The sequence below is a fragment of the Gossypium raimondii genome, chromosome 7, assembly GCF_025698545.1.
Source record: "Gossypium raimondii isolate GPD5lz chromosome 7, ASM2569854v1, whole genome shotgun sequence".
Taxonomy (NCBI): Eukaryota; Viridiplantae; Streptophyta; class Magnoliopsida; order Malvales; family Malvaceae; genus Gossypium; species Gossypium raimondii.
The window spans coordinates 17,863,769-17,886,368 of NC_068571.1; the positions used below are offsets into that span (position 1 = coordinate 17,863,769).

A 22,600-nucleotide genomic window follows, 5' to 3' on the forward strand; every position below is an offset into this window, starting at 1 on the left:
AATAAAAAATAATCAAAATTTATCAGAAAATTAATTAAAATTCAAAATGTTAATAATTTAAGTACAATTTAATTATCTTATAATAATTATATATTTTTCCATAAGAATTTTATCGAAACTGCAAGAATTTGAGTTAAAAAGGGCACTAAAAAGTGTGCATATTTCTTGTTCTTGAGTATAAGTATATTAAAATCATAATTTTGGGAAGAATATTGTTCTGAAGGCATTTTTCAAGATTAATATCAATTATTCTTATGATAGTAAAAAATAGACTAAATGCTTTCTCAATAAAGACATGTTAAAATCCTACCAATTTGATTTTATTCCCTTATTCAAGATTATGCCTTCATATGTTGAACATAGCAATTTCTCTCCACTAATGTAGGTAGCATATAAACTTGAATCAATAGGTCTTTAAAAAGGTTGTAACGTGGCTAGGCTAGAGGTAGGTAAAAGATAGATAAATTTAGGCTAAAAACCCTAGACTCAACTTGAATTGGACCTTCGGAATAATTACCTTCAATATAGCAACTTGTTTTGCTTTCACATGCTCTTTTGTACATATATTTCTTTCGAGTACATAAGCTCTTTTTTTTCTTTTTCACGAGCATTTTGCTGTATGTACTACAATTTTTTTGAGCATTTGATACTTCTTTTCAGCTCCCCCAAATTTATTTTCAAATGACATTCTGAATAGTACTAAGTCTAATGTTTGAGACAATTTAAAGATAACTAAGAGAAAAGTGATGGCAAAATATTGCAAGGGTTCAAATAAAATTAGGCCACATAGTCTCAAAGTTGGGTTTTAAGGGAAAAAAATTCATCATGGTTGGCTTGAAAGGATCAAACGGTTCAAACAAAAGTTTTTCAACATTCCATGCTTCCTAGGATTTCGCCTCAAGAAAATCCTAAGTCAATTCTAGAGACTTAAACTTTCATGCATGCCTAAATTTCCTAAGAAACTAAAAATTTTATGGTATGATTTGCATGTTTTATTAAAAATACATTTATATCATAATTTAGCTAACATAACAATTATTGAAATAATCAAACTTTATTTATACTGAAGTTTAGCATACTTAACAAAATTTCAAATTTTTGAACAAAATATTTCCTAATCATAATTAAAAGAAAATTTTATTCTGAGAGGAAATAATTTCAATTTTTTAGTCCTCCCTACTTAAGATTAACAATGTCCTCATTGTTAGAAGTGAATAGATACTATACACCGGGTAGGCTTCTAGAAAAAAGGAGGTGAGTCAATTTGACTGCTTAAGTACCAAGCTCTCTCTAGATCCAATCCTAGACATGTATATATCTATTGCCACACTTTGTACTTTCCAACTTGTTCATTTTTATTTATGATTTCCACCTCTTGTTTTATTATGGGAAAAATAAAAATTCCTAATAAAACCTAATCCTAAAATATTAAATAACCTAAGAACGGAAATAAAATAAAGTCAAGATCCCTCATTTTTATTTATTTGTAGACCCCTCCGAATTCGACTCATCTTTTGCTCCATCATCTTTGTTTTCGCATGAATTGTTTCGCTCCCTCTTCGATAGTGGACTCCATGGTTCAAATATGAAATCTGGAAACTCAGACACAAAAATAAACGGACCATTGAATATTTTCGTAAGAGCGCTTCTCATTGAGTCATCCCGTATTTTTGAATCTAGTAAGCTTGTTGCTGCCACTGCATATGTTGCATTATGTCCATCAACTTTGACAGCTCATCTCGAAGATCTAGGTGAGGTGATTAAGTCCTGAACATTGAAGTTGGGACGTCAGGTTCGGTTACTGGTTCCATTGGTTCTGCCTTATTAGGGATTTCAGTTGATTGCACCGGTTCGATCTCTGTGGGATCTTGTTCTTCTTCTTCGGGATCCTCAATTTCTTCAACTCGTTGTTGTAGAACAGAGTCTCTGGCTATTCGGTAGAGGTCCTAATCTGTGATTGTGCCCTGGCTATAACCTGTCTTCTTTACGTTTGCAAGAATTTTAGCTTTCAAGCACAAAATTGTTATCGTAAAGGGAAATTAAGCTGGGCCAGAACGTCTAGCGGCACAATTTCGCATTTCTCTCAGGATGATTTTTCCCACATCAATGGTCTTTCCAGTTAAAATCGAGTATAATAAGACCATTCACTCTAATAAAATCGTAGTCCCATGTGAAATAGACATAAGGTTGAATCGAATGAAATAGAACCATACATTCGCTAGTGGTGTCAAATATTCTTTATGATAAGTGTGAATTCCTTGATTTGACATAGTCCACTTAGAACCTAGAAATGTAAGTTTCTCAAGAATTTCTTGCAGATTTTCAAACTCAATATTGCTCATCAAAGAAGAATATTCGTCATCTTCGAAATCAAGTAATTCAAAGAATTCATTAATTGCGTTTGAGGTTATTGGTACCTTGATTCCTTGAATAGAAACTTCTGTTAATTTGTTTGAGGTCAAATTTGCACAAAATTCACGAACTAACTCCTTATCTGCACTAGGTCTTTTCTAACAAAATAACTCCCAATTGAGAGCTTTAGAAATTTGTCGAATGCACGCCATGAAATCAATATATTTTCTTTCTTTCAGCGTAAAGCCCTTTTCTAGGTGCATCTGTTGATTCTTGCAAATGCTTTCGTACCTTGCTTTGGCTTCTTCATAATAGAATTTGTTTTGTGATTCGTCAAATTAGGTAGAGGCACGAGTTCTTTTGTGAGGCATGATTAACCTGATCATAAGATAGAACAAATATTTTATAAAAAAATTAATTAGCATAAAATATTAATAATTCAAGAAATTGAAAAATTAAATAATTAAATAAAATTGAAATTTAGGAGAAATGTTTGTCTTACCACCTTTTTATAAAGAATAAGAACTTAAATAAAATAAATATAAAGCAAAAGAGGTCGGTTTAGGGATGGTTGTAGGGTGTCTTGATGCTGTAGTACGATAGGCAAGGGTGTTGGTGCGAGTAGCAAGGCGGTAGCGACATGCAAGGGAGTAGAGGTGCAATAGGCGTGGTTTGGGGCGATAGAGGCAGCAGCAATGTGCAGATCCTTGCATGAGCAAGAAGGCATGCGTGTGTCGCGCGGATGCGGGAGAGTGGGCTGCAGGCAAGTGTGTCGAGCAGGCCTGGCGAGTTGCTAAGCGCGTGAGTTGGTGCGGAGGCTGCTGGAGTTGTACGTGCAGGCAGGTGCTGTGACAAGGAGCAGGCTGCTGGGCTGTTGGCACATATGGTGTGTGGTGGGGCTGCTGGTGCCGAATGTGGGTGTTGGTGTGGCTAGGTGGAGGTGATGTCAAAAAGTGGAAAAGGTGGGTGAAATTTATAGTGAAGGGAGTAGGAGTTTAATGAAAATTCTTAAAACAAACTAATAATTAAAATATTCTAAGTTCTAATTCTACATATAGTTAACAACAATTACTAATTAATATAATGCATATTGAATTATTATTTGCTATTAATTTATTAAAATAAAAAATTATTAAATAAAATATGATCAAATTGAAACTAATCCTAATTTTATGCAAAGTTGATAATAATTAATATATATTATAATAGATATAATTATATATTAATTAGTATCATATTATTTACTAAATTAAATTAAAACATTTATTCTAGATGCCTTTGAAAATATTTACAAAAGTGACATCTATTTTTTAATATTTATAAAAAGAGTAACCAAAATTTGAAAATAGTTTAATTAAGTACCTAGACTTAAAGAAAATTTGAAATTGAGTTGCAATTTAAAACTTGGATCAAAATTGACCCTTTTATTTGAAAACTAAAAATTTATTTTGTCATTTAGGGAATAAAAATTTATTTTTTCATTTAGGGAATAAGTTCTCGGAAGATTATGTTAAAATCAATTCCCAGGAAAGATTGGAGGGGTCACAAGCGGTCCCGCTTAAGTTCCAATCTCCTAGACAAAATTTATTTAAACATACTAATCCCGAAAATATACCTTAAATCATTTATTTAAAAAGGAAAGCAAGAAAAAATACATATATGATAAAATGAGCGAGATTTGATCCCATTCAATTTTATCCCCCCAGTAATGTTTTAAGCGTTGAGCATTAACTCGAAAATTACCTCCCTTACTTTGAAGTTCGACAACTCCATATGGATAAACTTGGTGAATCGTAAATGGACCGGACCAACGTGATTTTAACTTACCTGGAAAGATCCTTAATCTAGAATTGAATAACAAAACTTCCTGACCTGCTTCAAATGCTCAAACTCGAATGTGCTTGTCATGCCATCTCTTAAGTCTTTCCTTGAGTAATTTTACATTCTCGTATAAGAACATTCGTAATTATTCTAACTCATTGAGTTCGAGCATCCATTTCTCTTTAGCAAACTTAAGATCCAAGTTGAGTTGTTGGATAGCCCAATAAGCTTTGTGCTCTAACTCCAAGGGCAGATGACAGGCTTTCCCAAAAACCAACCCATAGGGTGACATCCCTAAATGTGTCTTGTATACTAATCTGTAGGCCCATAAAGCATCGTCTAACCTTTTGGACCAATCTCATTGGTTTGGGCAAACCACCTTCTCGAGTATGCCTTTGATCTCCTTGTTTGCTAGTTCAGCTTGCCCATTCATCTACGGGTGGTAAGTTGTGGCAACCTAATGCTTCACTCTATGTTTGTCGAGTAACCATTTCAACCACTTGTTCACAAAATGGGATCCTTCATCACCAATGATAGCTCTCGGGGTTCCAAATCTTGTGAACACATACTTCTGTAAAAACTCCATCACAACCTTAGCATCATTCGTCAGATATGCCTCAACCTTAACCTATTTAGACACGTAGTATACTACTACTAAAATGTACTTGTGACCAAAAGATGGAGGGAAATGACCGAGAAAGTCAATACCCCAAACATCGAATAATTTTACCTCAATGATGTTGGTTTGGGGCATCGCATTTCTGTTGGTGATGTTTCCAACCCTTTGACATCGATCATAGCTCTTTACATAAGCATATACATCTTTGAATAGTGTTGGCAAAAAAATACGGCTTGTAATACCTTGGCCGCAGTTCATGTACTCAAAAGTGTCCCCCACTCGGAGCTGAGTGGCAGTGATATAGAATCTTATATACTTCATTTTCTGCCATGCATCTCCTAATCATTTGATCTGCACACTTTTTAAACAAGTATGGTTCTTCCTAGAAATAGTATTTCACATTGTGAAGAAACTTTTTCTTTTGATGATACGTCTTATTAATCGGCATCAAACCACAAGCTAAATAGTTAGCAATATCAGCAAACCAAGGGGTATTATGGACATGATTTACCTTTAGTATGTGTTCATCAGGAAATGTCTCCTGAATGGGTGTAAGTGGAGAATTCCTTTCTTGCGGCTCCAATCTAGAGAAGTGGTCTGCTACTTGGTTTTCTACTCCCTTTTGATCTTGAATTTTTAGATCGAACTCTTAAAGTAGAAGTACCCATCGGATCAGTCTTGGCTTAGCGTCTTTCTTGGCAAGTAAATACTTAATTGTCAAATGGTTCGTATAGACAGTCAGTTTGGTACCTATAAGATAAGATCGAAACTTGTCAAAAGCAAACACAATAACAAGTAACTTTTTCTATTACTGTATAATTCAATTGAGCTCCTGTTAGAGTCTGACTTGCGTAGTAGATGGGATGAAAAAATTTGTTCCTTCGCTTGCCCATTACATCTCCTATCGCGAAGTCACTTGCGTCACACATCAATTCAAATGGCAAATCCCAGTCTGGTGTGATGATTATGGGTGCCGAAACTAATCGACTCTTCAAATCTTTGAAAGAGCTTAAGCACTCCTTATCAAATTTGAACGTCGTGTCCTTCTCCAATAATTTGCATAAGGGTTTAGCAATTTTGGAGAAGTCCTTGATAAATCTTTGGTAGAAACCAGCGTGGCCCAAAAAGCTCCTAACACTCTTTACAGATGTTAGAGGTGGGAGTTTCTCAATAACGTCTACCTTTGCTTTATCTACCTAGATTCCATGTCTCGTTATCCGATGCCCTAGAACAATACCTTCTCATACCATGAAATTACACTTTTTCCAGTTGAGTACGAGGTTTGTTTCTTCGCATCGACTTAGTATCTTGGCTAGATTGGCTAGGCAATCATCATATGTATCTCCGAATACTGAAAATCATCCATCAAGACTTCCAAGTATTTCTCAACCATGTCAGCAAAAATAGACATCATACATCTTTGAAATGTAGAAGGTGCATTACATAAACCAAATGGCATGCGTCTAAATGCAAATGTACCGTATGGGGATGTGAATGTTGCCTTGTGTTGATCTTCCGGTGCTACTGTAATCTGATTAAACCCCGAGTATCCATTAACAAAATAGTAATAGTCTCGTCCCATGAGTCTATCCAGCATCTGGTCCAAAAATGACGAAGGAAAGTGACCTTTCCTAGTCGCCTTGTTCAGCTTCCGGTAATTGATGCAAATTATCCATCCCGTAACTGTTCCAGTCAGTATCAACTCGTTATTCTCATTCTCAATGACCGTAATACCTTATTTCTTTGGCACGCACTGGGTCGGACTTACCCACGAACTGTCTGAGATGAGGTAAATTATACCCGCATCTAACCACTTGATTTCTTTCTTTACCACGTCCTTCATGATGGGGTTCAGTCTTCGTTGTCCATCAATCGTCCCTTTTTCACCATTTTCCAGGATGATTTTGTGCATGCATATAGATAGACTAATGTCATGAATATCGGCTATGGTCCATCAGATAGCCGTCTTGAATTGTTTCAATACTAGGATGAGTTGATACCTACACCCAAATCACATAGTGTCTTACCATAATATGTTCCTCTAATGTTGCAAGGTATGGTAAAACATCTAAGATCCTTCCACTTTAGGGGTAGTTTGTCTTGAAGATATGCATTTCATTCCTTTGTTAGGGCTACCGTCTTAAATTCTCCAAGTATTCATTTTTTTTACAGGATCCTTCATGAATTTGGCGTAGTTCAGAATTTGTTCAAATGTTTCAACCAATGGAATGTTGATATGAAGTTGCTTGAGTACGTCTAGGAACTTCTTGAAGTGAACTTCTTGCTCCTGCTTCTAAAGTCTTTGAGGGTAAGGTGGAGAAGGCATCTTTACTGGAACTGGTTGATTCGTCTTATGTGGGAGTCTTGCATCTAACGAAGTTGTTAGTTTATCAGAATTAGCTGGTTCAGAAGTTACCTTATCGGAGTTTGCAAATTCAAGTTTCGGGGAAACTGAAATTTTAACACTCGGTTGAACTTTCTCTGAGTCTTGAGCATCAGATGGCTCTTCTTCAACTTCTATGGTGTTGGGCTCTAATGTCTTTCCACTCCTCAATGTCAATGCTTTATAATGCTCCTTCTCAAGATTCCTCGAATTCTTCGCATCACTAGGTAAAGGACCTTGTGGTCGATTTCTGAGTTCAGTTGCATGCTGGCCCATTTGGTTTTCCAAGTTTTTCAATGTAGGTGCTTGGCTTTGGATTAAGGCATCATTCTTGGCTATGTATGCCTTCAACAAGTTTTCTAAGACATTGGATGGTTCAACTTGATGTTGTTTTTGAACTTGTTGGGTAAAAATAGGTGGTTGGGTCGGTCTAGATTGGGCGTATGTGTTACTGTGTCCAGCCCCTTGGTTACTTTAGGAGAAATTAGGGTGGTTTCGCCACGATGGGTTATAGGAATTGGATTGTAGTCCTTGCCTTCCTTAGTTTTGGTTCTAGTTACCCATGGAATACACGAATTCTGGGTTCGATGGACATTCTTCGAACAGATGTCCTTCCCTACAATAGACACAGGCTACATTTTCAAATTGGTTTGGTGGCTGTGCTGCAAAAATATTAAACCCATTAGTAGTAAAAATTTTAAGCATTGAGGATATTGAGGATACCTGAAATATGAGTGAAATGAGAACGTTTACTTCATGTATTTGAGCGACTCATCTTCCTGACGCTGCTCGATTGGTTGGCCATTGATAATTGTTGCTGGCAATCCTCTCAATGATTTCATAAGCTTCATTATAAGACTTAGAAAGAAGAGCACCATTAACAGAAGCATCCACTACCATCCTCGTGTGAGCATTGAGACTATTATAAAACGTCTCAAGTTGGATGCAATGTGAGATTCTGTGATGAGGGCACTTCCGTAATAATTCTTTGTACCTTTTCCATGCCTCATACAAGGACTCATCATCCATTTGTTGGAAATTAGTGATCTCGTCCCTCAACTTAGCATTCTTGCTAGGCAGGAAATACTTCATGAGGAATCTTTCTACTAACTCTTGCTATGTAGAAATTGAATTTGGTGGCAATGAGTTCAACTAGGCTTGAGCTCTATCCTTTAGCGAATATGGGAATAGCTTCAATCATAGTGCATCTTGGGTACTCCGGCTAACTTGAAAGAATTGCTCACCTTCATAAATAGTTTTAAGTGAAAGAGAGGATCTTCGGTAGGCATTCCACTGAATTGACCCACTGTTTAAAGCATCTGGAACATGACTGGCTTCAGTTCGAACTGTTATGCCTCAATTTCGGGTTTCGTAATACCTAGATTTAGATTATGAAACACTGGCACGACATATTGTCTTAAAGCTCTATCCCTATCGTCAGCAATAAGGATAGGATTTTGAGCAGGGCTTGCTCCGTTTCCTTGATTCAGATTTTCGAAGTTCATCTCTTCGGTTCTTCTTTGACTTGCTTGTCTTCTTCGCTGTCGAAAAGTTCTTTCAATCTTAGGGTTTACAGGGAGTAAATTGACAATTCGATCAATACTCATAAACACCTAAAATAAACACAGAAAAATTAATTAAGTTAAAAAGTAAAAAGAAAAATAAACCAAAATTGAAAATTAACAAATTCACAAATAATGATTTTTAAAAATAGTCCTCGACAATGGCGCCAAAAACTTGGAACGGTAGAAATGTGCAAGTGTACACAATCGCAACAAGTAATAAACTGACAAGTAAATGTCGAGTTATCGTATCCACAGGGACCGTGAAAAGAATTATTTATGAATGCAATTTTAAAAACACTTTGGTGAAGAAAAATATTTTGATTTGAGGAGGTGATTAAAAACTAGGATTTTAACTAAGTAAAATAAATAAAATAAAATAAAAGTTCCAATGCACGATTTCAGAAGATGGTTTTAATCAAGATCACATAATTGTGCTAGATTAATTACATTTCTTAACCTAGAATTATTAAACTCATGTTTATGTTGTTACGAATAAATTCACGAAAACGCGGTAATTTGCTAACTTATGAACATACTTACCTACAAAAATCCATTTATCTCTTAACTATATCTCTATGTCAGTTCAACCGATTAAACAAATTTTAATAAGGAAATGTGTTAATGCACATACATACTTATGAAATTAAAATAATCTCTTGTACATATCTCTATGCCAATTCAAACAATTAATTCAATCTTATAAGCACATAAAAGATCACGTGAGGTAACAATGTATTTCTACCTCAAACAATTTAATCACAATAATATTACAAGTTATGCAATGCTAATGTATCATTAAATACCGTTGCTAATTTAACCTCAGCTACCTTAGATGATTAAACATGCACTAATTAAGTATCATGTCATTTAATTACAATTTCAATCCGTTTAAATAATTAATTCATTAGTTACCTTACAATTGTAATGCAAGAATAACTTAGTCACGGTTTTACTTAATCAAACATCTTACCGAGACATAAAACAACACAAACACAATTTTAATAACTCAAGTAGACGAAATGCAATCAACCTAACACAAATTAAATTAAACATATCAACATCACAAATGTTCATAGCCATGCTCATAACAAGAATAAAATTAAAAGGATAAGGAACAAGAATCAAATCTAGTGTTTCTCCGAGGCTTGACTAGTTTGCTCTGCTCCTCCTTCTCTACTTGTTCTTGTTGAACCGAGGCATCCATGAACACTTGAATCAGCAGCCAAAGACTCCCCCCATGGCCAGCCACACATGTGGCATGTTTGAAGATTTCAAACATGCTATTTTTAGGTAGGGGAAAATCCTGAATGGCATGAATAGTGGAGGGATTTGAATGCAAATTGAAGGAGTATTTATGGCCCATTTTGCAAGCAAAATAATCAGCCAAACAAGTTGATCGAGCCAGCATGTAGAACGGTTTTGGGCTGCCCAGTGCTTGTTGGATCGATTTTCTCGGTTCAGCTTAACTGGGCCTTTTTTCATAATTAATTAACAATAAAATTTTTAACCAAGTTAAATTGGATTAAAATTAAATTAATTATACTATGTATTAATATTCATAATTTGGACCGTCTTCTGCTGAATATATAATTTTCCTTGATGCTTTAAAATTGCTTCTCAATTTTGTGTTCTAATAGTGTCTGCCGAGCCGTTTTTCGCCTTTAGGGCAAATCTATCGAAAATAATAAAAATTAATCAAAATTAACAATGTTAATAATTTAAGTATAATTTAATTATTCTATAATAATTATATATTTTTTGAAAAGAAATTTACCGAAATTGCATGAATTTGAGTTAAAAAGGGCATGAAAAAGTGTGTATATTTTAATGTTTCCAAGAAGTCGAGTCGAGAGTCTCACCAGAGACCTACCTTTACCTCAACTTGGAGTTTTTGTTTTGATTGCCCTTCCCAATCCAGTAGTTCCAACTGCTTACAAGATCATGGAATTTCCATTAGAATCTCCATTTGCAGATAGTTTACTAACGTTTCAACTACGTGCGACCCCTATGCAAGGCCTTTTACTCACACCCTATTGTTCTTACACCTTTTACAATCCTTAGTCATCAACAATCACAACATACAAGTCTATATAAGACTTACTAGAAGGTTGAATCATCCATTGATTAAACAAGGTCTTAGCTCTATCTTAATGAAGAAGAAGAAAACATTTAGGTTAGAAAAAAGAACTAGAACGTAAAGTATAAAGTAAAGTCAACTGGAATGTCTTCTCCCTTACTAAATATAAACTTCCTGTCCCCCTACTATGGACTTTGACAAGTGTCGATGCTTACATAACCCAAATCCCCTGATTTTCCCACAAAAATTTGGGGGAAGATAAAGAGGATCTGACAAAAATCTTTGTTACTGTTTGACCGGTCATTGAGAGGGTCTAATCAATCCAATTGACTCCTAACTAATCTTGTTAAGAAAACCAACTAGAACAGTTATCATGTAAATCGAATGTGCTATACATTGGTGGTGACTCGCGTATGGCATGGTCTTAAAGACAATCTAATCTTCTAGAACATTCACATACACTTGATAGGCATTTAGTGCCTAGCCAAAACTTTGGGGTGTACTCTTTCTTCACTTGAAAATACCTTGTAACTAAATCCTTAGATATTGCTAATGGGCGGATACCATAAAGCTAATATGTGCCAATACTCTGACTCACCATCAAGCCAACATGGTGGCGGATTATGCTACCACAGTGTGCCAAATAGTTTATATACATACTTTACTCACCTTTTTGGGGTCCGTCATTTTTGGGGTGTGACAGGCCAACTCAGTTGGGATCACCCGTGTTAGCCACGTTATATCGAGAAATGTGTCGGGTGACACAACCACAAAAAATTAAAATTGGTAGTTGCATAGTCCTTCTCCAGTCATGGGCATGGTATTAACTACCATTTTTACGTCCCCAAGTCGACTCCCCTTATACTTTCCCACTCATAACAAGGTAAAATTAATTTGATAATTTAATTATCATAACATTTTTTCATTACTATATTTTCTAAATAACATGTTATTTGAATAGGTGGAACAATTGCATGAGTCATGTGGGACTATTGAAGGAGCTCGAAGATATTCGATTACTGTTAGATCAATGATTAGAAATCGATGCTAGTTTTTAAAATTTTCAATTATACAATATTTAGCTAAGGATTTGAAATTTAATATTATGTATATAATAAAATTTATTATTTCATACTATAGTTTGAATGGATGCCTCATACCAATCTGAGAATTCAAGCATACATCCCGGTCGAATTTTTGGCCAATCCCAATATCTAGTACGTGAAGGTGCCATTGATAGTTTACGTGATGGTGGAGATGCACGAATCCGATTGAGTGATATGATAATTTGGGTTTAGGGAAACTATTCTGCCATCACCCCAAGACATTGAAGCACTACACAAGGTCGACTTACGAGAGAGAATCGACGAAGATTGGCCTAAATTCCACGAGCAGTATATCAACATTTGAGAGAATAGGTATGATTTCTTACCTAGTCGGGAACCATTTCTTGCTCCAGACTTGGCGACCTTTCCGGGATACATTTCAAGGTTCAAACATCACGACAAGCCATATTTTCTGTTGGAGAAGGCAAGGACTAGGCAAAGTTGTATTAGGAGGCCAATATGACCCCACATCAATCATAGGTCGGGAGTGCATGCCTCGACGGAGTCATCATCAGCTCTAACCCAACATGAGGCACTGAGTGCTACACCACCTCTCAATTAGTATGGTTCATATTATTCTAGTGTTGCTTTCACTAACCCTGTTATTTTTACACAAACACCATACTATGCACCACTATACCTTACTTCAACACCTTCTGTAGGTATGTCTTTTACAGCACCTTCGTCTGCAGCACCATATTACCCACCAATGCCTTCAACAACACTGACTTATCCACCACCTTCGACAATTCTAACATTTTATCTGCAATCGAATTATGCGACACTAGACACTTATTCGACAATTGTGTCACAAACACCCTCGATGTCATTGTTCTATCGAGGTGGCTCATCTCTGTAATGACCTACTAGTGGAATAAAGGACATACGATGGCAACGTAGGAGGATGACACACTCAACCACAAAAGAAGGATATGAAGATAAAGATAGAGCTCGAGGTGAAGATGAAGACAAAGAAGATGAAGATAGAGCTCGAGGTGAAGATGAAGACAAAGAAGATGAGTAGCCAGAACCCCAACTTGTACGAAGAAATCCATCTCGCAACTGACACCCACCAGGTTGTGGCACACATTTGGCCCGATTGCGCTGATGATTTAAAAAAAATATTTTGTAAATCATCATTTACTTTGTTAACATTTAATTTGTATTGTATACAATTTTTTCCATCCATAATTTATTTGATATCATTAATATATACTTATTTTTTTCAATTTACGAAAAAGTGGAAAATTGTTTATATTTTTCTATATTTTACATCAATAATATATCAATATTTACAGTTTATGAAAAATGAGAAGCAATGAAAAAAAGAAAAAATTGTTAATAAAAAATTGAATAAATGTGTTAACGAGGTCTTGTCCTTAATGTTTCACCCAAGTGTGGACATGTTGGCCTAATATGCCCTAGGTTCTTACAATAACTGCATAACCTCAGTTGGTTTGTCATCTCCTGAATCTCCATATTGTCGCATCTTCAAGTGAAAGTCGGACAAACTTTTCTGTAAATTCCCAAACCTAGCCGAGTTGGTTTGACCCGAATTTGATGAGCCACATTAACCACTGAAGTGACTCTCCGTTTAAGCCCAACATATCCTCTAACACACCATGTATATACAACATATAATGTGCTAAGTTATAACACAACAATGGAATAAAATTATACATTGAATGTAAAACATGCGAGCTTATCGAACAAATAGAGAAAAAGGTTTGCATGTCACTTGAACAATAATACTTAAGGGTTCACATGAAAGCATTTAAATAGAGAGTTTTAAGGTACTCGCTTTCAAACATATACAAGTACATAGAAGTTTTATAAAGGTTCACATACATCATACAACATAGGTTAACATAACAAAGTAACACATGACTTCGTATAACAACGTAAAGCATGAATTCATACAAAAACATGGGTTCACATAATATCAATGGTTCGTATACAACCTAAGTTCACATACAAAAAGTTCATTTATGTAGGGTTCTCATATTTATATAGGGTTTGCTAAATAATAGGGTTATCACAACTACGGGTTTGCATGCATCATGGGGTCACAAACATACAAGGGTAGCAATAGAATTGGCTCGTATAAAGGGTAAAAGGCATACTTTTGGAAAAATTAAAGGAATACAATATGGCACCCATGTAAGGATAAATAAAGAAACATCAAACTTTATTTATATCGAAAAGAAGAAATTAACAACATGGGTTTAATTTAAGATTTCACAAAATAAAATAAATCAAACTTAAGAAAAAATTGTTCCAATAATAGTAGCAACTATAATAAGACTAAGCCCACACAATTAATCCCATTGACTTTCTCCCAAGTTCGCTGGTATCTATTCAAGAATTAACCTTGCCCAAGTCATCTACCTCGCCACTGCCATCCGCAACCTACTTACTTACGTAGTAAGAGAGGAGTGGGTGAGTTCATTGAGAACTAAGTGAATATTCAGAAACATCAAAGTATGATTAAAATACAGAGTTTAAAATAAAAAAGGAACTTATTTTGGAAAGTGTTTCGCGTGCAAGGTTCACCGTGAATATGCGAGACTCAGTTCGCAAGTCCTACTTACAAAAAAACATGTAAGTTTGTAAAATAGTTTCAAATGTGCATGTTGAAAATCATACTTTAAAACTTGGCTTATTCTTGTCCATAGAGCATGAAACATTCTCTTATACTTGTCTTATAAAAATAGTTGAAGAACATGAAACACGTTTTTAACTCTTGTCTTAACTTATTGATGGACAAGCGAATCTCCTTATAACGCCTCAGAATGACTCAAAGAGTCCTTACATGTCCCATAAGTGTAGCATAAGCTAAACACTCTCTTATATGCCAAAATGTCCATATGAATTGAGCCTAGCTCGACATTCCCTTATCTCTCCACATGTCCTAGGGTCTCAATGCCCTAATCACAAAACTTGTAGGTAAGTACTCATAATCCTTTGGTATACCAATATATCCAACATAAAGCTCACAAAGGAGCTTGCATAGGATCCTTATCACATAGAGCTCGCATAGGGAGCTTGCTTGAAAACACTTGTTCTTATAGAGCTCATACAAAAGCTTGTAAAAACATAGTTTATAAATTCGTACTTTAAAAACATATCTTTAAAACATTGGCTCACATAGGAGAACGCATAAAACATAACTTGAAAACAGAGTTTATAGAAAAGCTTACTCTTGGAACTTAGTTTAAAACCTTAATTTTTTGGAAGTATAACAATACACACTTACTGAAAAACATAATAGTGAACACACATCTAGCGATTACTAGACAATCACCCGAAAAGTTGAGAATTTTAAATGAATTTTGATTTGCCTTTATCCTTGCTGGTAGATGGTCCGGCTGGTTCGCAACATACGTAAACACACAAAAATTACTAACAAATAGAACACACACTAACATATAAGCAAACTTAGCAGGATAGAGACTTACCTTGGTTGCTACGAACTTGATTCTGAACAGAGACTTGACAACAAAATAATTGATGAGAGAATTTTCAAGGAAAAATGGACTTATTTATAGGCACTAAGTGTCTTCGTATTCTTAGGATACCCTACTTGACTTAGGAAACCTTAGACAGTTTAGAAGAAGGTTAAATGCATGAAAAGTATCCTAGATACACAATATCTTAATTTCCTAATTTAATTCTGACTTGACTTGACTGGTGAACCCCCAGTTCGCAACTCAACTGGCGAACTCCAGATCACCAAACTAACTGGCGAACCCAACGTGTAATGAATCTGGCGAACTCCAGATCACCAAACCAACTGGCGAACCCAACGTGTAATGAATCTGGCGAACCCCCTTACCGCATCTTTTGGCGTACATTACTTCATCGTCTCTATAGAATACTTCTTACTGATATTTTTTTTGGCATACACTTAGGTCATCGATACATTGGCGAACCCTCATTTATGAGGCCAAAATTTCCAAGCCCTATCTCGGGATGTTACATTTTGCCTTGCGATGCAACAAAATATTTAATACCAACTCGATTGGAGTGCCTGATACAGGCGACAACATACTTTCATCTGGGATCGATGGGAATTCAGATTTCCATATGTTATACATGTGTTCTATTTTTTACACTTTGTTAACATAGCTCACGTAATCCAGTCGTGCCGAGGCAAATGCAGCAATTGCATGTGCACATGAAAAACAAGGTGCTTGAAATCTCCCAAAATTACTGGTCCATCGTCTAAGATATACATGATACGGTCCCCTAATAATACCTTGGTCAGTTTATTGAACTCCATAACCCGAAATGATAGGTTTGGGCATGAGTGACACACTAAAGACATAGATTTTTCTCTTTCTACATTTTCTCTAATTTCGTTCATCACATCTTCACACCAGATGTGACTGCCCTTTATTTGTCTGACATATTTTTTCTCTCGCTTTGGAAATAAGGCTGCCAAGTGGAAATATGTCTCTTTGACCATCGAGGTTATTGAAAAATGACGCTTCCCCTTCAGTGCAGAATTTATGCATTTTGCTAGGTTAGTTGTCATATGCCCGTATCATAGACCACTATCATATGATTGAGCCTACTACTCGAAGTGTATGTTTTTTAGGTACCCCGCACCACGGTCATTGATATCCCACAATGTCTCCAACATTTCATGAAAATGATGTTGGACGAGCTCATATCCAGTAAAAGAAAATAAAAAATATGTCCATGAATGCGACACTGTTTCATGTTAAACATTTAAGTAGGAAATAGTGGCAACTACGTACCCATGTTAATAACTTGTAGCTGTTAAGCATCCGAATGGTATCAATCCATGTAGTTAGACCCTATATGTCATAGACAATATCTATGGTGTGTACGGTCCCAGAGGCTTTCATGCCGTTCAATTGTTGCCTTTATCTCAAGTTCCTTATCAGAAATGATGCATATATCGGGTTATGGCACAACATGCCTTCTCAACTAAGTAAAGAAGAAATCTCAATCATCTGTGGATTCTCCTAATGTTATTGCAAAAGCTATTGGCAGGATTTTATGATTACCATCCTGTGCAAAAACAAACAACAACCAATACTCATATCTCCCATACATGAACGTGCTGTCAATTTGTACCACTGGCTTATTTTACCAGAATGTTGTTCTACATTGCTGGAAAGTCTAGAAAAAATGATGGAAAACTCTTTTCCAATGGGCCAAGCGATTGTGGAAATACGCAGGCTCCATTCGCAGATTGGTTATAGAAACTGGTACATACCGTTCTAGTACCTGACAGAATTGCCACAAATCATTATACGATTTTTCCCACCTATTATGCATCTTTTTCTGAGCTTTCTCTTTTTTGAGCCATGCCTTGTAGTACGATGGCGTGTAATTGTACTGACTACGAATATTGGCAATTAAAACCTACACGAGAATCCTAGGACTCACTTTAAGTATAGGTAATGTAATGTCGAAGACCATGTCAAAATATAACTTGGGATGATTCCTGTCATACATGCAAGAATACGAGTTTTTCAAAATGAGAAAGTCAATATCATACATGAGGCCAGAATAAAATCTCAAATGACCATGTCACGTACTAACGAAAACACAAGTATGTCGAGCGCTATATTTCTTAATGATCTAGAACATCGTCTTTTTTCTCATAGATGCCATTATTTTTCATGAACATCTACTATCACGTATTGCGCACTTAACCTCAAATTTCTCTTATCGAGATTTTATAATTTAGAACTTTACCCCGTGCTTTATCATGTAATGCTTTGCTACAGCAACAAAAGAATCTTTTAAGGAAAAATCTATGCCAACTTGTAAATTACCGACATCTAACGAATAACTCACATGGCCTGGTCTTTTGTGAGGGAGTTTTGGAAATTCTAACCCACCTTCATCATTAAGTTTGACATTATGCATGTGGGTCAGAGATGCATATTCCCTAAAATTTGGATGGGTTCCTCTAGCATTGTCCGGACCTTCATCATTGGAACCACCATATCTAGTTTAGTAGGAACTGGCTCTGGTTCAAAAAAATGCAATCTTCGAAGCATCTGGCCCAGACTCCCATATTGAATCATTATCAGATTCAGATCCCTCTTTGTTATAAACCTCAGTTAGATGTCCCTTTGCTTGTGCAGGGTGTAGAGAGTACATCATCCCTTATTGTGTACTTTTTGTTACAACCAAAATTAGTTATGGATTGCCCACCGGTGTAACTTGATGGCATACCCGTATAAGTGTTTTCGGTGAAGAACATCAAACTTTGCAAGTTGAATTCAAAACTACTAATAGAAGGACATGCCGGAGGTGTCAAAGTTGCAGTTACCAACAATGTCACGCCCTAGAATTTATTTATTAAATTATGCAAATTTGTATCACAAATAAGAAAAAGGCCTAGTGGTTTAGTGTGTTAATTAATTGCTAGAGGTCCCATGTTCGAATTCCCCTACACTCATGTTATTTGTTTTTCTCATCCTAGCCGCAATTGTTGACCATTCTAGAAGGTCACACTCCCCATTGCCGTCCAAGTCTTTCCTTAAAAGGGGGAGATTCTCTTTCCTTTTGTTGAGTCAAAATTTCCTTCCAAAGCCCCTTTCTACTTTCCTTTTAGTGCAAAATCCCCTTTTTCACTCCCTTTGTCTCTAAATTTACCCAAAATAAGTTGTTGACTACCCATGGACGGCCATAGCTCTCCTGAAACCTCATTTTTTATTATGTTACTCCCTCTTTTTCTCTCCTCTCCTCCTTTACCATCCATCACCTTCTCCTCCACAGTTTTCGGCTTTTTCTATTCTTTTTCAACACTTTTGAAGCCATTTTTCTTCAAATATCTTCTCCTCCTCCACCATACTTGGCTACCGCACCTCCTCCCTTCCTTACCACCACTGGTGCTGTACCACCACTGCCACCGTTATCGGTCCCCGCTAGTTTTTCTTATTTTCTTTTATTCTTTTTGAAAATCCTCTCATAAACTCTTGAATCTAATTTTTCATTATTGAAATTCATCTTTCAAATTATTATTTTATTTAAACTCTTCTATTTTTCAATTATAGGGCCTAATCCTCTCTTTGATTAGTTTTTTGGGATTTTGTTGCCGAGCCCTTTTCTCTTTGTTTAATCGTAAGTATGAAGAAATATCGTAATCATTATACTTTTGTACTATTATTTTTATTTTAATAAGGATCTAACTATTCGGTTTTGTGCCTTATTGAAAAGTACTCATAAATCCCGACATACGCGCATCAATTGTAGAAATGGGTTATATCTGACGATCTTTTTGCGTAAGTAGTGCCGAATTAGTGTTATTTTATTAAGGGAATGTTATTATTTAATTAGATCGGTACTAACACGTATTTTAATTTATCATAGTGACTCAAGGAAATCAGATTCATCACTTTCGAAGTGGAATCCAGATCTAATCCATCAAATATTTTAATTTAAGTGATATTATTTGATATCAATGATTAAATTAATAATAATGGAAATATTTTTTAAGTGTATTACTTATGGATATTTGATATTTAATATATGTGACCATGCGAATATAAGTGTATTCACGTAAATCAAGAAAATCGATAAGCAAGAATAATAAGTAAATCCCAAAATTACGTATTCGTGGCGTGATTGGTTTATTGGATGATTGTGTGATGTATGATATAATATTATTTCATCACTCATGTCATGTGATTTATGACTCATAAAAATATGGTAAACTGATTTATATGAAAATAATATAAGTTACTAAATTTTGATCTAAGGATTTGTATGTTGATTATACCCTACTATGATGTTCTGAGTTGCTTGATAAAACATACTATTGTGAAATTATGTGTAAAAATATGAGATTTGGTTTACATTTTAAACATGCCATACTTTGATAATCTGATTCTCATGTAAAGCATGCTACTGAAAAATTTGTCCTGTTGCCATAACACATGTATGGGGTTGGAAAAATGTACGGAGGAAGTATCTGGTAGTAGATCTGCATTTCTGGTGGCTTGTCCACAATATTCTGTATTTGGCAATAAATTTACAATATCTGGTGGTTCGACCACATTTTCGTGTGTTATTGGTTAGATGAGTTCTAGGGAACTCTTTATGGTGTGTAGCAGAGTTGGGTAGGATTTAATTTCTAATATCTGTATTGTATTCTGAAAAATGTTGCATTGATTTTGTCACAACACAATCTACCATATCTGATTTTATAATTGATTAATTTATATATGTTATGGATTGATTAATATGATGTTGTGATGAGTTATTTTGTGAAATAATTGTTATTTAAGACCTACACTGAGCCTATTAAGCTCACCCCCTTCAAATTTTGATTTTTAGATAATCGAGGCTAGGATGGGCTTGGCTACGGAGGTACTCTTGGTTTTTTCTGAAAAGGTTTGCAAGTAGTGATATTGGTCATTTTGGTTGTGTTAATGCTATATGGACTTTAATTTTGGGACTTTGGTATAGATTTTGATTTGGGAACTTTGGATAATGTTTTGGGGTTGCTTCTGCATGAATTGTTTTGTTAAATTATGATTTAAATAATTTGAAGAAATAAAACTAAAACGACAGATTATTTTTAAAATAAAATTTATTAGACTCCAAAGTAAGGATTTTTAACTCAATACTCGGTTTTTGAAACCCATCACAACATGTTTCCAAAATTGATGATTTTCAAAATATCAATGCCAAACTTATGAATTTCAAAATGACATTTTCCGCTACGATGTTTTAGTTAAATCTTGACATTTTTATTTTTTAAACATAAGATTGGATTTTTAAATACAATTAAATAACACATCCTTCCATTTTCGCAAAAGGATTTTTTTAAGAGAATTTCTAAAATGTTTTATTGGGATATTGTCATGGCCAATGTAATCTCTAAGATTTGGCCATAATGTTTGGGCCGTGTCTAAGGGTTACAAACAAACCCCGAATATTGGACAGATTGTGTGCCAAAATTGAAATCAAGGGCTAAAATCAATAAATTTCTTACCATGATGATTTCAGGATTTTAAAATGCAAGCTTTGCAACAATGCTGTGAACCCACAGCACAACTGTGTGTTTAGGCTTTCAACTCATGTTCTGCTGCGGAATTAACTGAAACTGTTTTTGAACTCGAACCACCTTCATTGATGTCGACAAACTCGACATAAAACTCTAGTATAGATTATCCACTAGAGCAATGCATCTCGAGCATCACCTCTGTAACACCCCTTACCCGAGACCGTTGCCGGAGTCGAGCACGAGGCATTACCTAACTTAACTTACTAGTTCGGAGCATAAAAATTTACTTTAAAAAAAATTAATTCACTCTCGTTCATTCAATATGTCCCTAAAAAGGAATCTCGAGACCCTAAATCATGCAATAGAAACACTTCGAGTCCAAACGGAAACATTAATAATTTTTCAAATACTAAAACAAATTAAAACAATTAATTTCATTATTCTCAATAAAACTGTCCACTTGCATAACAGTCACTAATTTAATTATAACTCAAGTTAAAAACTTGAAATTTAGATCTATAAATTTTCCTAAAACTAGACTCATATATCTTCTTACCTTAAAATTTTCAGAATTTTGGTTTAGCCAATTAGTACAGTTTTTCTTTAAATTCTCCCTTGTTTCACTATTTGACAACTCTGAGCCCTCTTCACTAAAAATTAATTATCTCATTGTACAGAATTTGGATAACATTATCGTTTGTTTCTATTGAAAATAGACTTATGAAGGAATCTAAAATATAAATTACAACTCCCAATTCTTTTTGTAAAATTTTAATTATTTTCTAAAGTCAGAACAGGGATTTCAAAACTATTTTGACCCTGTCTCACTAAAATTAAAATATCTAAAGATATACAACTCTCTTGCTTACTCTATTTCTTTCATGTTAAAATAGACTCATTCATCTTTAATTTCATATCTCATTTAACTTCTAATTCAATTTCCACCATTTTAGTGATTTTTCAAAATAACATCAATGCTGTTGTCCAAAAACTGTTCCATTGCAAATTTTACTCTTTTATAATTTCTTTGCATTAACTATCATTTAAGCATACACAATACCAAAACACATTCTTATATAGCCAATTCAATAGTTAATCATTATCGAATATTTACTTGCTACTTCTTAGCCAGATCATAAGAATACACACAAATTGACCAACTCCCTATACATGCCATATAAATAAAAAAGTTGTTTAACAAAATCTACCGGAGTAAATCTGGATAGTGTGATCATTGATGTAGATCCAATCCTCCGAATATATATATATATATATATATATACATCAATCTACAAGAAACAATAAATACACACAAGCAAGCTTATAGAAAGCTTAGTAAGTTCATAGGCTCATAATAAAATCTTACCAAAATTTCACTAACAACATTAATAAACAAATAAAAATTCAACATTTCCTGCCAACCACAATCTAAAACAATGAATCTATCCAATCGAGCTCAATATCAGATGTCAACTTCTATTCTGACATTTAGCTTCAATTGCACTTACAAATACCTGTCAAATTAAGGATCGTCTTACGGAATTGAGTACATCGTTTGCCCGGTACCACAATTTGCTTGAATTTTTCACAAGGCTATAACTCAGTATGGTTTTCTTCACGGAAATACCATACCTACTTTTCACAACTCTATATGGTTTTCTTTACCGAAATACCATACC

General features: G+C 35.0%; 1 non-coding gene across 1 annotated transcript; it reads left to right on the forward strand.

Moving 5' to 3' along the window:
• Positions 1-8,130: 8,130 nt before the first annotated feature.
• Positions 8,131-8,237, forward strand: LOC128042629 (small nucleolar RNA R71). Its single transcript, XR_008198144.1, has one exon. It is a non-coding gene; the product is annotated as a small nucleolar RNA R71 (small nucleolar RNA).
• The last annotated feature ends 14,363 nt before the right edge of the window (positions 8,238-22,600 follow it).